This window comes from Crocodylus siamensis, chromosome 3, assembly GCF_052110815.1.
Source record: "Crocodylus siamensis isolate JL-2025a chromosome 3, ASM5211081v1, whole genome shotgun sequence".
NCBI lineage: Eukaryota > Metazoa > Chordata > Crocodylia > Crocodylidae > Crocodylus > Crocodylus siamensis.
This window is the reverse complement of record NC_143397.1, coordinates 173,874,349-173,889,810: the sequence shown is the minus strand read 5'-3', so window position 1 is coordinate 173,889,810 and position 15,462 is coordinate 173,874,349. Positions and strand designations below refer to the sequence as shown.

The window sequence follows — 15,462 nt, the reverse complement described above, 5'->3', positions numbered from 1 at the left end:
GCAGCCATGAAGCAATGCCATCTGATACACTACCAGAAAAGTAGCCATTGAACTGGGTGATAAAATTAAGACAGGATTCTTTTATGACAGCAATGAAATCCAGATGAATTTTCTGCCGTTCTGAAACAGCACTGCATATGCACCCTTCTGGATGACAGTAGCTCTCTCAGCAAAATGTGGGATTTCATAAGAACATCTCAGTAGTTTATACTATCCTACTTAGACTAACTGAAGCCAGGACTAGCAAAAAACCAGTCAGCTATACTCACATGAAAACAGAGCACCCCAAGCTACCACTAAATAAAATTAATCCACTAAGGTCAAGAAGTCTAAGTCATTACTGTAGCTAAATGTGGCCAGAAGAGTATATTTTGCTGCTTGAGAAAGTTCTGATGCATTGCAGTCTATTACGCTGGCTTGTTCGAAAACGTTGTTCCCCTCTCCTCCCCCGAGGGTTTTCTTCCTGTTAATAACTGCCAAATATACATATATCCCTGCTAAAACAGTCACCTACATAAAATAACCACAATTTTATTTCTGTAACTCCTATCCCTATTCTTAAAGATAGACTCCCTAGTCTTTCAAATCCACTATTAATATTATGAGCTGTGTGGAGCAGGGAATTGTCTGTATGTTTACTGTGCACTGCCCAACCTACCCGTGGGCACTTTAGTTTATTAAATAAAAAAAAGTCCAAAAAGCACATGGGATTTTTCTTTATGTACCACTTGATGTTTCAGTAGAAGTACACTACAGCTTGACAGCCTGCTGACACAAAAGCTTGCCAAAACTAACATGTTTTAATCTCACTACCCTTGAAATCCTGCCTACCTCCATATCTGCCAAAACTGAGATGATTTTGTCTTCTCCCTCCAGTTCTACAGTCTGCCAGGGATTCTATAATTGCCATTCCAATAAGAGATTTGAGAACTGAGAGGTCATTCTCTGCAACAAAATAAAAAATGGGGAAGCTGTTAATTTGAAAAGCCACCAATTTTACTTCAGTCAGACCTGTGAGGTCATGCATATACTGGTCCTGGAGATGGCTCATGCGCCTTTTTGTTTTTTTTAAACCCACTGTTTCCCACCCCATGTACACCTCTCAGCTTTTCTCTAGACATATGTCAGACATGAAAGTCTTCTCAGTTGCCTTCATTTTTACTTCAGAAGAACAATTTTCAAAATTGTTACTCTGTCATCTGGCCCACCAGCAGCTATTGTGTATCTGACTACTCCCTCCACAACTAAATTTTGTTCTCGAAGGAAAATAAAATATTAATAAAAATATCATAACATTCGCACAGCATATGCTTTGAAATTCTTCTATCATTAAGATACCACCCACATACTTAGGTGTCATGCATGCAATATGATCATCTCTAACAGGCAGCTGTTTCCTAACTACAAAGTACATCACCCAAGCTGTAAATTAAGATCCACCTTCCCAGCAGGTGAAAGAGAACCAGCTAGTTTCACCAAGAATTAAATTATATAGAGAGAGTGTATTAAATAGAGTTCTATATGCTTCCGTTATGAAACAACTGCAATCAAATTAGACCAAAACCTTTGAAGAGATGGGAATGCACTAAACACAGTCTGCTTCCCATGACCCCCATTCAACAACCACCTATCTGAAAGCATAACATATTGCTGGGCTCCCTGAGATACTGGAGAAGATAGTCAATTAGATGGGACAAAGCTAGGAAACAGGTAGCACAATAGCGTGATCACCTAAGCTACTCCATGCTATGGAGAAGAACACTCCACACAAAACAATATTATAATCAATGGCTTTAATGTCCTTTCCCCCAGCATGAGCATGCAGTAGTCTGCAGCCATGGCAGAAGGTTTAATGATAGCAAGACATTGTACCAGAAGGTTCAGGATGTTGAAGTTAAAGGAAGGCACTCCATGAGCATGATCCCAAAATCCAAAGCATTAGTGGCAAGGATTTACAATGTCTATTCCTCACCTGGAATGGTCAATATCATTAAGAAGTGTCGAAAATGCTTTAAAAAAATCCTCCGTTGTGCAAACAGCAGCTATGCCCCATCTATTCGAAACTACTCCCGTTTCCCCTCAACCATTTTTCCACAATGGGTGCATAATGGGAGAAGCTCAGAGAGCTCTTGCTCTTTTAAATCCACAGCTGCTGACAAATTCCTTTTTTAAACAGATGATCAAACTTTCAGTCCCTTTCCCTGCAGAGAATCTTAATTTCATCTTTACTGAGAGAATACAGAAGAGAAGCACAGCCATCTCTCAAAAATAGAAACATATACTTTAAGTGCTGTCTTTGGAAACCTTGCAAATTTTTTCATGGTAAGTGACACTATCAAGACATGCAACTGAATTCTGTCTAACAAAAGACACAAAACTTTAAGAATATGAAGCTGTATGGACAAGCCTTAATTATTAAAATCCTTAATTAAACATCATCAACTCGATGCATTTCACCCCAGAGGTAAAGTTAAGAATTAAAATGCTGCTTCACATCAAAGAGCCCTAATCAGATACAAAACTTGCATAATCACTTTAAGAAAACCACCAAAGGTGAAACAAAGGCTACAGTTGGTAGAATCTGAGTATCTTTGCACAAGATCTTTCTAAAGCTAAAGTCACTTAAGATAGTGTTACATGAGAGATTATCAGACATCTGTCCTAGTGTTTCCATGAAGAGTCTTAAGTCTACCCACACTGTTACTTTGATTTCAAATCTATTTCCAAAGTCGTGTCTCACATCTGGAGTATTAAATGAAAACTATGTCACATTTTGTCTCACTGACTCAGAAATACTCCCTGCTGATTCCTTTCCACTATATACAAAACCCCGTCATCTACCATAGAAATGTAGCAAAAGTTGAAATATGGCAAATCATTTAGTGAACATGTACATTTAGATCCAGTTAATTACCTCATATTTAAATTCCAAAGTAGACAAATTATTTCCATTACATCTCTGAAATGCAATGAAAGTTATGGTGTTATACAAGTGTTAATTGATAAGATATTTAAATATAAAGAAATTTCTTACCTGGTCTCTTATAGTCCAGCATGTCCCAAATCAGTTTCATGGAAGCTGTGACATCACAGCATAACAGAGTAAGTCAACACAAGTGAGAGCTCGTGACTTCAGAAGATGTCCAAAATAAAATGAAAATAACTACATTTTAGAATCACATATTCTCACCACTAACATAATTCAAAATTCTACATACATCTGACTTGCATAAAGTTGCTTGCAAATTTCTGTTAAACAACTGCAATTTTCTTTGGACTAGGCATGTCTCAAAACCAAGCAATAAAAATGACAAGATCCTTAAAGATGCTGCAGGGTGTCGCACAATTCTAGCACTGCTGGGCGTGTAAACACTTACACATGATTCACAAGATAAACCCAGAGACTTCAAATAGAAACAAAGGGTCAAAAAACATTGTGACCTGTTGAGGTCTTTCTGAGTTTTTCACAACAGAAGAATTGCTCTATTTTTTTTTTTTTTGACCATGGAAAAATAGAGTGAAAGCTAAGAGCTGGTATTTTCCACGGGGTGCACTGAGTCTAATGAGGTTGAGGACCACAATCTTAAACTAAATGAATTAAGCATCTCAAGTTTCTCACTTTAAGACATGTTTCCATTATTGCAGCACTTCTTTAAAACTAATTTTTCAACATCTCTTCTAAACTGGTGACAGCAGCCCTGGGCAGTTTTCTGGTAAGTTTCCCATGCCAAATAATGAGTTACCACAAGCTCACTATTCATACTTGGTATTGCCAAGCAATCCAAAAGGTCTACATAACTGACCTGTCCTATTAATATCTGCCATTACCGCAATCTGTGTCATCTTCAAGTTTTACTAAATATTATTTTATATTTTCTTTCAGGTCATTGAGAAAGGGTTCTTGGTCCAGGGCTATTATGAGTCAGGGATCCTGGTTTTCTCCAATTTAAAAAAATCCCCAATTTTCAGTTAAAAAAAAGAACCCCAAATCTACATTTTTCCGTGATTTAAATGAATCACCCACTAGTATACAGTGTCATTTCATTTAAATCACAGAAAAATGTGGATTTGGGAATACTTTTTCTTAACTGAAAATTGGGGTTTTTTTTAAAACCAGAGAAAACTAGGATCCCTGGTTATGACCATACTAAAACACCCCCATGGAATGACAATATACAATTACTCTTGTGCAACTATCCACCATTTTAATCCATGCAATACAAGCAACAATGACTCCGTTAATTAGAATGCAGTCTTGTTCTTGGGGAAAATATGAGTTTTTGTGCTCATTCCAACAATCTCTCTCTCCTTATCAGGTTAGGATCATACACAGCATTCTAATATCAAGGAATTTAGGAAGTAAAAAAAATGAAACTATGCCCTTAATGTATCTGTATGAGGAATACTGTATTAAATATTATGCCATTTATGGGAAAAAAGCTATTTCAAAATAGCTAAACAGTAGGGCTGAAGATGTATCACTACTCATATCAGTGTTTGTTTTAAGAGCAGGGTTCCCAAACTGTGGTACATGTACCCCTGGTATGCAAGACTTTGCTAGGGGATATGTGGGAGAAATTGTGTAATGGCAGATTTAATTTTCATTATAATAATAATTGGCATTTAAGGGTTTATAATATAAAGTGTATGCGGGTAGGGGTACACAGGCAGCTGGTAAATCTGGAAGGAGGTACACAATAAGAAAAAGTTTGGGAACCTCTGTTTTAGAGTATATTTAAAGCAAAAGCCTGATGAAATTTGATATTTTTCAAAGGCCTGTGTCAAAAAAGAAAAACAAAAATCACTCAGGAATGAAATTTTGCTGTTATTTTACCTTTTCTAATGTATCTTGACTACGCAAAATTGCTGTAGCATATTAGCACTATTCTGATTGTTAGTATATAAAGTAGGAGAGGAATTTACAGCACTAACTGCCTTCTCAAAGGACTGTCAACATGTGGAGGCCTATTTCTCCTGTATTTGTCAGATATGCTTCACAAATCCTCCTTTCCAGGCTTATCTTCTATAAACAACTGAAAATGGCTCTTCTCTGTTCAACCACACATTATGTAAGAGCTGATGGTGCAAGAGCAGACAAAATTTGTTTAAAGTCTTGAAGGGCCATACATTCTAAAGTGTAAAGCCAAGGTCCTGATATACATTTGTACTAAAGCTTTCATGATGCTTTTCACAACAGTAAAGATTCAGTGTCCTAATATCTTGTCCAAGTTTCAGGTTTTGTTAATTATGTCCTACATAAGTGCCCCCTGTAGTTTCAATTAGACATGGTATTCTTCTTCACTTCCTGTCCTGAATTATTGTGCACTGTTGCTAAGCGCTAGTTAACAGTTGCCACATTCACCCAGAGTCAGCAGAACTTCAGTGGTAGGTGAAACAATTAGATGCAAATCATAGTGTAGGAACAGGAGAAACATAAGAAGAACTTTTAAGATCTTTCAGAATGAAATTGACGCTCCAGAAATAAACAAGACAAAATACAATTTTTTCAAACTGAAACTTCTATTTTCATCTATGTTAGATAACAGAGGTTCCTATAGCTTAGTACAGTTTTGTGAAAATACAAAAAAAGGGGGAGAGAAAAAAAAGAAGACAGATCACCTTGCTTATCCCAATATTAATGGTGAAGCAGGCCCCTCCACTAAACAATCCTTCCCTTCCCTGTGTTTACAAAGTGCAACAACTTCAGTCCAACAAACTTTCTGAAGCAGGACTGAAATTTAGTCATAGCAAAACCATGAACCAACCCTGACTTTGCTTGTCTGTGGAATTCTATGCAAACATATCATGGTCTTTTTCTTTCTACTTGTCTTGCATGGAAGTATTATACCATGCACTACAGGGATACTTGAATAACTTATTTTAACCAGCACAACAAAAATTCATAATTCAGCTTGTACATTATCAGTATTATTATCTTTAGTTCCCTCTTAATATTATGTCCTTGCAAATACGGTGCAGCTATAGTTTAAATTTGCTACTGCTTTATTACATACAGCTGTAATGCTGAAATTTGGAGTCACAAAAGCATCTCTCATATTTAAAAATCAATATTTACTTTATTGCACATTATGCAAAATATTATTTGCAAATATAGCAACATTTAAATGTTGCATGCTACATTTATTATTTTATATTAACAACTGTACTTTCAGCTATGAACACTGTACTTTCAGCTTTAAAACCCAACCATGCTTAACAGCTAGGGCACACTAAGCAAAGTACACTGTGCTTAACTGTGATACCCAAGCAAGTAATCCATAGTTACAGTGGGACTACTTATGTAAAAAAAAACAAAAAAAAAAAACAAACCACATATATACCTAGGTTTCATGCACCAATGACATAACTTTTTGTTGTTGTTGTTGATTTTAACAGTACATCATAAGAAGTTACTCCTGAATAAGGGTATTTTCAGAGAAAATACACTTTATACAGACCCCTAATTCCATCATGGGGCAGTAACAGTGCTCAGATAACAGGTCTGGCAATCACTAGAAGGCCTTCATGTTTCTTTAGAGGTCACATACTACACAAGGATTAATAAAGCAAACTGTAATGCATACTTGTGTGCAGCAGATGAAAAACTACTCAAAGCCTTTTACCTGTCCTTCAACCTGGCAGGCCTTTGTGAAGATCTACCCAAACAATCTTTTATCAGGTCAAGTACAAGAATCTATTGTCAATGGGACTTAGTAATTACTTGTGGCTCTGAGCTTTAAATAGTGACCGTAATGAAAACCCTATGCTCCATTCATTCAATCTACTAACCTTAAATGAGAAAACAAGAAGTTAGTTTTCTATTCAACAGGCCATTCTTGATCATTTAAGAAGTATGTGGCCCTGAGAGAGATACCAGAAACTCAGATCTAAAAAAAGATGTCTCCCACCCCAATGCTGTACATGTTAAAGAAGGCCAAAAGGCACATGTCGAACTCCCATCTCCAAGGTCCATGCAGAAAGACTGCAAACACAGATCCTAAAAACTTGCATTTCTGGGTTGCCCTTTACAGGACTGATACCATTCACAATACGAGTGATACCATTCATGATAAGTAAGTACAGCACTGACATCTATGTTTGCAGGTTGGGGGCCAGAGAGAGCAAGAGCAAGTGGTCTCCCTTCCCCATCAAAATCCCCTTGAAGGTCAACTTGTGCAACCCTGGAGGAAGGGCCAGTCCAAGGGTAATTGGTGCCCCAGGCGAACGGTGTACCTCAGTGCCCCCACCACTTCCAATATAGAGGAAAAGAAGAAGTCTAGAATCAACTTTTACCCCTGAGATCTTTTCAGAGGTCTTTCTTCCCTTACGGAACCACAGGTCTTAGACCAAGGTAGAGCTGCAGTCAGCCAGGGCTGTTATTTAGAATGATGTTCCTGTTATTTTGTTCTGCATATAATTTTGGTGCCCCCCCCACAAATCTTGGCACCCTAGGCGACCGCCTAGTTCGCCTAACGGTTGGACTGGCCCTGCCTGGAGGTTTCTACCAGAGGTGTGCAACCTTTTGCAGATGCCAGCCACCCCTCCTCAAAGGCACTCCTCCATATGCTCAGACAGTCACCTAGAAGCCGGGCTGGTAGGGACCTCCAGAGGTTCATCCATTTCAGCAGTTCCCAACCTGTTTTGTACCAGGACCCCTTTGTAAACAGCAATCGCCAGTGCCAACCCAGTGCCCTCAACCCCAGCCCTTCCGTGTGTGGGGCAGGACCCCCAAGGCCCCCCTTGAGGCTATAGCTCTGCCAACCTGCAAGGCAAAAGCCACAGTTCCCAAAGTTTTCCTCCTTTAAAGGAGGATCCTTTTTTTTTTTTTTAATTATTATTTCTCAGCGACCCTTTCATATACTTGTTCTTTAAGCGGGTTGTGACCCACGGGTTGGGAAACGCTGGCCTAGTCCCACCCCCTGCCTGAGGCCGGCTCAGCCCTACCCAAGCCCCCCCGCATCTAAACAGCCCTGCCCGCGACCCCGGCCGACCACCCCGGGCGCAGCGGGGCAGCGCACGTCCCGCGTCTCCGCACCCGGGCCGGCGCCAGGCTCTTTGTCCGGCTCCAGGGGGCTGCCACGCCCGGAACACGCTCCCGCGAGCAGCGGACGGGCAGCTCCCCGGGCCCGCTGCATCCCCACAATTATTGCAGGGCGACAAAAGGGATCTCCCCCCCCCGCCAAGCGCCGGGCGAGGCGGAGCAGGCAAAGGGGGCTCCCTCCCGCCCGCGCCGCGGCCACAAAGGGCCAGAGGGCGCCGCTGCCGCTGCCTTACCGCTGCCCCGCGCCGCCGCCGCTACCGCCGGGCGCCTCCTGTGGGAGCCCGTCTCCGGGCCTGAGGGAGGCGGAGGGAGGGAGGAGAAGGCGGAGGCGGGGCGGAGCCGCAGGTGCCGCCCCCTCCTGCTCTGACAGCGGCTCCGGCGGGAGAGGGGCAGGGCCGGACCGGGCCGGGCCCCCGCGGAAGGGGTGCGGGCACACTGGGGAGGGCAGCACAGATGGGGAGGGGGCTGCGGGAGCGGGGCTGGTTTAGTCTGGAGAAACGGAGCGGGGATTTGACAGCAGCCTGAAGGGGGCTCCGGAGAGGATGGAGCCGCACTGCTGCTGCTCCTTGGTCTGTCGTCTGCCACCACCCAGGGCAGTTTCAGGTTGCAACAAGGGAGGTTTGGGGTGGGTGTTAAGAAGACTTTCTCACGAGGAGGGTGAGGAAGCACTGGGACAGGTTACCCAAAGAGGTGGGGGCATCTCTGTCCTCGGACGGTTTTAAGACGGGGGTAGACAAAGCCTTGGCTGGGATGCGGTAGCTGGGGCTTTGAGCAGGGGGTTGGACTAGATGCCCTCCCACCCTCCTTGTCTATGATTGTCAGGTGGAGCCTGAGGCAGGGTGAGGATGGGGCTAGGCTGTGTGAGGGGATGGGCAGCTGTGGGGGTGAAGCTGGAGCTGGGGTAGAGGTGGGAGGCAGTGCTGAGGAGATCAGAGAAGGCCTGCAGGGGGGACAGATTCAGCCCAGCAGAAGGAAGGCAGTCTAGGCAGAAGGCGGAGGGAAGAGGATCAGGTTGTGTTGGAGGAGGTTGTAAGAACAGGAAGAGTCAAGGGGTCAGATGGGAGCAGGGCTGGCAAGGCCCATGCATATGGAAGTGGTTGAGTTCAAAGGAGCAGGTGGTGTGGTGACTGAAAGCAGGTAGATGACTGAAGGGTGTGTATGGAGGATGGTAGGATTGCAGCTCAGGGAGACAATGCCTTGAAACCAGCGTTCCCTCTAAGCTGTGTGGCATGTGCAGCCACGCAGGCACACTCATGCCACACTGCCAGGCATGCCTGCACAGCCGCACACACCACACAGCTTAGAGGGAACACTGCTTGGAGCCCTTGACAATGAGTTCTCTCTCCTTGGCTGAGTTGGACTACCCCACACCTATTGCTGGCCTTCTCCTGTCTCCTTTTTAAGACGGTGTCCCTAGCCCTCTTCTCTCACCTGCTCTCAGGGACACAGATATCAAAGAGCTCATCCTGGCCCTTGCCTTGGCCTCTTCCCTTCAGAACAGAGGCTAATGGAAATTATTATTAGTAATTATTCTTACTTCATAGGAATCTTCTGTGGGCTCCAATGGAATTTAAAAAGATGGAGAGAGGTGCTATAGATGTATTTAATACCTCTTGCTTACTCCATTTATTTTTCATTCCTTGCAAGTAGGTTACATTATGATATCAGAGTGACATATAAACATGCATTTGAACATCCAGGACTCTAAGGCACTAGGTAGCCCAGAGAGGAAGCAGGTCCCTTTTGGAGTAGGATCTGCACATATGCATAATTTGTAACAGTGCCCATCACTCCCATTTACCCATTAGTCAAGCTTCTCAACCACTTGTTTCATTTAGGTTCTCAGCTAGTAAGGTACTTATAGATGTGCATAATTTTAATTATGTAAACTAGCCCTAATATTGTCAATAGGACTACTGTACTTATACTTCAAGCTAGCAGGAGGGTAAAGTACCTTCCTGGGTCTGAGTTTCTTTTATTAGTTGTAGCTTAGCTGAACAATGATTCAACAATGCCAGTCTACTATACGGTAATTATCATTATGTTTAAGTTGATAATAGTTTCTTGTTAAACATTGTACTAAGTTTTTAGATGAAGCTAGGTTTTGAGGGCTTCAATTACCTTTGAAATCAAAAGAAACTGAACAGGTCCTAAAGCTTTGCTTTAGAAGGAAACAAGTTGCACAGAATTTTTTTGCTAACTTCAACTAAGTTCATAGATTTCATAGACATCAGGGCTGGAAGGGACCTCGGGAGATCATCGAGTCCAGCCCCCTGCCCAAAGGGCAGGAAGTCAGCTGGGGTCATAGGATCCCAGCAAGATAAGCATCCAATTTACTCTTGAAGGTGTTCAATGTAGGTGCTTGAACCACCTCCGCTGGCAGACTGTTCCAGACCTTGGGGGCTCAGACAGTAAAGAAATTCTTCCTTATGTCCAGCCTGAAACGGTCTTGCAGGAGTTTGTGACCGTTCAACCTCATCATCCCTTGGGGCGCTCTGGTGAACAAACGTTCCCCCAGATCCTGGTGGTCACCCCTGATAAACTTATAGGTGGCCATCAGATCACCCCTGAGCCTACACTTCTCCAGGCTAAAGAGTCCCATGTCTCTCAGCCTATCATCGTAAGATCTGTTTTCCTGACCTCTGATCATCCGCGTGGCTCTCCTCTGGACTCTCTCAAGCTTCTCCACATCCTTTTTGAATTGTGGAGCCCAAAACTGGACGCAGTACTCCAGCTGCAGCCTCACCAAGGCCGAGTACAAGGGGAGAATGACGTCCCGGGATTGGCTCGAGAAGCATCTATGGATGCAAGCCAGCGTTTTGGTCGCTTTATTACCCGCAGCATCGCATTGCAGGCTCATGTTCATCTTGTGGTCAGTGATGACCCCCAAGTCTCTTTCTTCTGTAGTGCTATCCAACATAGCACTGCCGAGCCTATAAGGATGCTGCAGGTTTTTCCTCCCAAGGTGGAGAACCTTGCATTTTTCGGTGTTAAACACCATGAGGTTCTCATCTGCCCATTTGCTGAGCTTGTCCAGGTCAGCCTGGATCACCCGCCTATCTTCTGGCGTGGATGCTTTGCCCCAAAGTTTATCTGCGAACTTGGCCAGTCCGCTCCTGACTCCAATGTCCACATCATTAATGAAGATGTTGAACAGTATAGGTCCAAGGACACAGCCTTGACAGACCCCACTGGTCACAGGGCACCACGATGAGTGACTGCCATCAATTACAACCCTCTGGGTCTGACCACAGAGCCAATTTCCCAGCCAGTGGATCATGGTGGAGCCAAGGCCACAACTGGCCAGTTTGGCCAAGAGATGATCATGGGATACCAGATCAAAAGCTTTTTTGAAGTCAAGATATATGACATCAATCTCTTTTCCTTCGTCCAGGTGATAGGTCACCCGGTCGTAGAAGGAAATGAGATTGGTCAAACAAGATCTACCCGCAATAAACCTGCGCTGGCTATCCCTTAGGATGGTAGCTTGGGCCAGTCCCTCAAGGATGGCCTCCTTCATAAACTTTTCTAAGATCTTCCCCAGGATAGAAGTCAGGCTAATGGGCCTGTAGTTAGCCGGATCCACTCTCCACCCTTTCTTGAAGATCGGCACCACATTAGCCTTCTTCCAGTCTTCAGGCACTACACCAGAGCGCCAGGAGTTTTCAAAGATCCGTGCCAGGGGCTGGGCTATGACGCTTGCCAGCTCCTTGAGTACCCTGGGGTGCAGATTGTCAGGGCCGGCTGACTTGAAGGTATCCAGCTTCTCGAGGTGTTCCTTCATGAGGTCAGCATTTATGGAGGGTAGGGGATCCCCATCACCTGGATCTCCCTGTCCCATAGCAGACATGGGCATCCCATGGGACTGATGAAAGACTGACGCATAGTACCCATTTAATAGGTTGGCTTTTTCCTGGGCGTCAGTTGCCAGTTGCCCCATCTGGTTTAGCAGGGGTCCAACATTGCCCTGGCTTTTCCTCCGGCTCCCCACATATCTGAAAAAGGACATTTTGTTGTCCTTGATGCTTGAATTGTTGGAGTTCAGTTGCAGCCTTGGCTTTCCTGGTTTGCTCCCTGCAGGACTGGACCAGCGCAGAATAATCCTCCTTGGAGGTGAATCCCATCCTCCATCCTTTGTAGGCTTTCCTTTTTAGCCGCAGGTCTGCTAGGTCCCTGGAGAGCCAGGAGGGCTGCTGTGCCTTCTTGCTGCCTTTCCTCCATGTTGGAATAGATTTAGCTTGTGCATTGAGGATCGCTTCCTTGAGAAGCAACCACTCTTCTTGAACTCCCATCTCCCTGGGGTCACGGTCCCTTAGGACCTGACCAACAAGCCTCCTGAGCTTGACAAAGTCAGCTTTTCTGAAGTCAAGGACTTCTGTGTTGCTGACTGACTTGCCAGCTTTACGGCGGATGGTGAAGGTGATCAGCTCGTGGTCGCTGTCACCCAGCTTCTCATCAATCACTAGGTCACCGATTAGGTCGTCCCCCATAGCCAGTACCAGGTCGAGCAGCGCTTTGCCTCTCGTTGGCCCATGGACTTCTTGAGTCAGGTAGAGGTCATCCACGCACAAGAGAAAGCTTTGCGACCGCTCAGATTTTGCTGAGTGATCTTCCCATGAGATGTCCGGGTAATTGAAGTCATGGTGACAACCAAGGTCCTGGAACAAGCGGCCTCAGTCAGTTCCCAGGCAAACTCCTGGTCAAGCTCAGGACTTTGAGTGGGAGGTCTGTAGTAGACTCCCACCGTTATGTCCCCTGTGCCGTATTCCCCACAAATTTTTACCCAGAGGGTCTCTAGCTGTCCATGCTGGTCGCCAACATCAGCTTGCAGGGACAGGTAGCTTTCCTTCACATAGAGAGCTACGCCCCCGCCCCTTTTGTCAACACGATCCCTCCTGTACAGGGTATAGCTCTCTATACCTGTGGTCCAGTCATGGGTGGAGTCCCACCAGGTCTCCGTTATCCCAATGACGTCATAATTCTTTGCACTCAGCAGGAGGACAAGCTCCTCCAGCTTATTGCCCAGGCTCCTGGCATTAGTGTACAGGCAGGCAAGTGTCCCCTTGGGGGCTCTTGCCTTGCCCACAGATTGTGCCAGGGCTGGGGCAGGGGTGGGCTCCCTTAAGTGCCTTGGTCTGCTGGCTTTGCAAGGGTTGCTCCGCAGGCCAGCAGTGGCAGTATTCCCCCCATCCCCCAGCGGGCTTAGTTTAAAGCCCGGTAGAGCAGGTCAGCCAGCCTGGCTGAGAAGAGCCTCCTCCCCAGGGGGGAGAGGTGGATGCCATCTCTTCCCAGCAGCTCACTGCCTCTCTCGCCAAAGAGCAGGCTGTGGTCATGGAAGCCAAAGCCTTCCCGATGACACCAGCTCTGCAGTCTTTGGTTCACTGCGTGGATCCTCCTCTCCCTCCTCAGCCCATAGCCCGAGACTGGGAGGATCGACGAAAACACCACCTGAGCTCCCAGACCCTTTAGCCCCACTCCCAAATCCTTGTAGTGCCTCATGACCTGGCTGGGGGTGCTCCAAGCCGTGTCATTGGTGCCCACATGAATAAGGAGCATTGGATAGTGGTCTGTGGGCCGGAGGAGCTGTGGGATCCTCTCCGCAATGTCTCGGATGCCCCCTCAGCCCCCCTGCAGAAACCTTGTTCCTCTGAATACTTTATGCCCACAGTATTATTGGTATTCTGTAAAATATGACAGAATTAAGTAATATGAATAGTGGTCTCTGGAGATGGTAAGCCTGTGTGAAGTGGCTAGTATTTGCTTCGGATTTGGCCAATTTGGGGGACAGTGATTTGATTTGGTAATTTGAATCACCATCCCAGATCAGATTCAGCTGAATCGATTCGAAGCTTCGGCAGCTGCTGAATCAGCTGAATCTCTGAATCCCACAGGCCCCATACACTGCCTGCTCCCCCAGGCCCAGCAATGGCTGCCCTGCCCCCGCCCCAGCTCCTGGCACATTGAAAAAAAAAAAAAAGACTCCACTCACTGGGTGCTGTCAAGGGGGTAATCCCCACTGCCCCATGCTGTATGGGGAGCTCTGCCATGAGCCCCCTAACCCCCCCCATCCTAGTCCCCCTGTCCCCCCCGCCCATGGCTGCCCTGCCCACCCCCAGCTCCAGCCCTTCGAGGGGAAAAAAAAAAAAAAAAAAAATACACAACCCCAGACTCACCTAGTTCCTGCCCGGCAGGGGGCAATCCCTGCTGCCCCGCACTGTTTGAGGGGCTCTGCCTCACTGTTTGAGGGCCTCCAGAAGCCCTGAGGCCGCTGCAGTAGCTGGTGAGTCAAGGGATTTGGGGGGGGGTTCCTTAAAAGGCCTGGAGCTGGGGTGGGTGGGGCAGCCATGGGAAGCAGAGAGCGTAGGCAGGGGTCAGGGCAGAGCCTCCCCACACAGCATGGGGCAGTGGGGGGGGTGTCACAGCACAGGATCCTAGGAGCGGCCGTGATCTCTCCTGGCACCCCTACCGTGCCAAGTTGCCCGATTAGCACCCTCGTTCTCACCCGCCACAACTTTGATGGTTCTATAATATTAATGGGAGGCTGCCTTTGCTTGACCCCTTGGACCCGGTGCTTTTACCCTTCTGGTCCCTGCTCTATATGGATAGATTCTGGTGTACCCAACCCTATGGGCATCACGTGGCTCCTTCCACCCCTAATACCACACCCCAAGCCTCTCAGTTGTCCCAGGCATTATCTCATCTATGCTGTGTCCCTCTAATCTTGTACTTGCCCTTACTGGGCTCTAGTCATATACTCACCCTCACCGGGCTCTCTAATCTTGTACTTGCCCTCACCGGGCTCCTAATCCTTGTACTTGCCCTCACGGGGCGTCTATTTGTACACTTGCCCTCACGGGGCTCTCTAATATTGTACTTGCCCTTACCGGGCTCTAGTCACACACTCGCCTTCACCGGGCTCTCTAATCTTGCACTTGCCCTCACGGGGCTCTAGTCGTATGCTCGCCCTCACGGGGCTCTAGTCGTATGCTCGCCCTCACGGGGCTCGCCCCTATCGGGGCCATCCCGTGCTCCCCACATGCTCACCCCACAAGGGCCTGTCTTCTATTCCCTGTGCTCCCATTGTCCGCACTGGGGCTTTGTCTCCCGCACTTCCCACCGCCGGGTTGCCCACGCTGGGGCTTCGTCTCCCGCTCTTGCTGTGGTCGGGGCTCAGGTGGCTGTAGCCGTGCCTGGCCCCCAACCCTCCTCAGGGGTCTTACGCCCGACTTGGGCACTTCACAATCAGGCTCAGGCAGCCTCTGCCTTACCTGGCCCTCAAGACCCCTTTCGTGGGACTGGGGTCAGTGCTCCCTGTACGTTGTACCCTCACTGGGCTTCTTGCTTGCATGCCCCTCTCTAGGGCTCTACCCATGCTCATGCCCACACTGGGGCCGGTCTCGTGCTGCACAACTGTGCCCCAC

General features: G+C 46.4%; 1 protein-coding gene across 13 annotated transcripts in view; it reads right to left on the bottom strand.

The window, feature by feature from the left end:
- Window positions 1-8,423, bottom strand: part of GREB1L (GREB1 like retinoic acid receptor coactivator) — a 245,122-nt gene extending 236,699 nt beyond the window's left edge. For 10 of the 13 annotated variants that reach the window (XM_090039780.1, XM_090039777.1, XM_090039790.1 and 7 more), the window contains exons 1-2: window positions 8,275-8,423; window positions 3,035-3,130 (exon numbers count right to left, since the gene is read on the bottom strand). The gene's annotated coding sequence lies outside the window, so the exon portion shown is untranslated. Of the gene's footprint in view, window positions 1-831; window positions 946-3,034; window positions 3,131-7,579; window positions 7,601-8,274 lie in introns of those variants that run through there. The other 3 variants (XM_090039779.1, XM_090039778.1, XM_090039782.1) reach the window with 3 other exon arrangements.
- Between the last annotated feature and the right edge of the window lie 7,039 nt (window positions 8,424-15,462).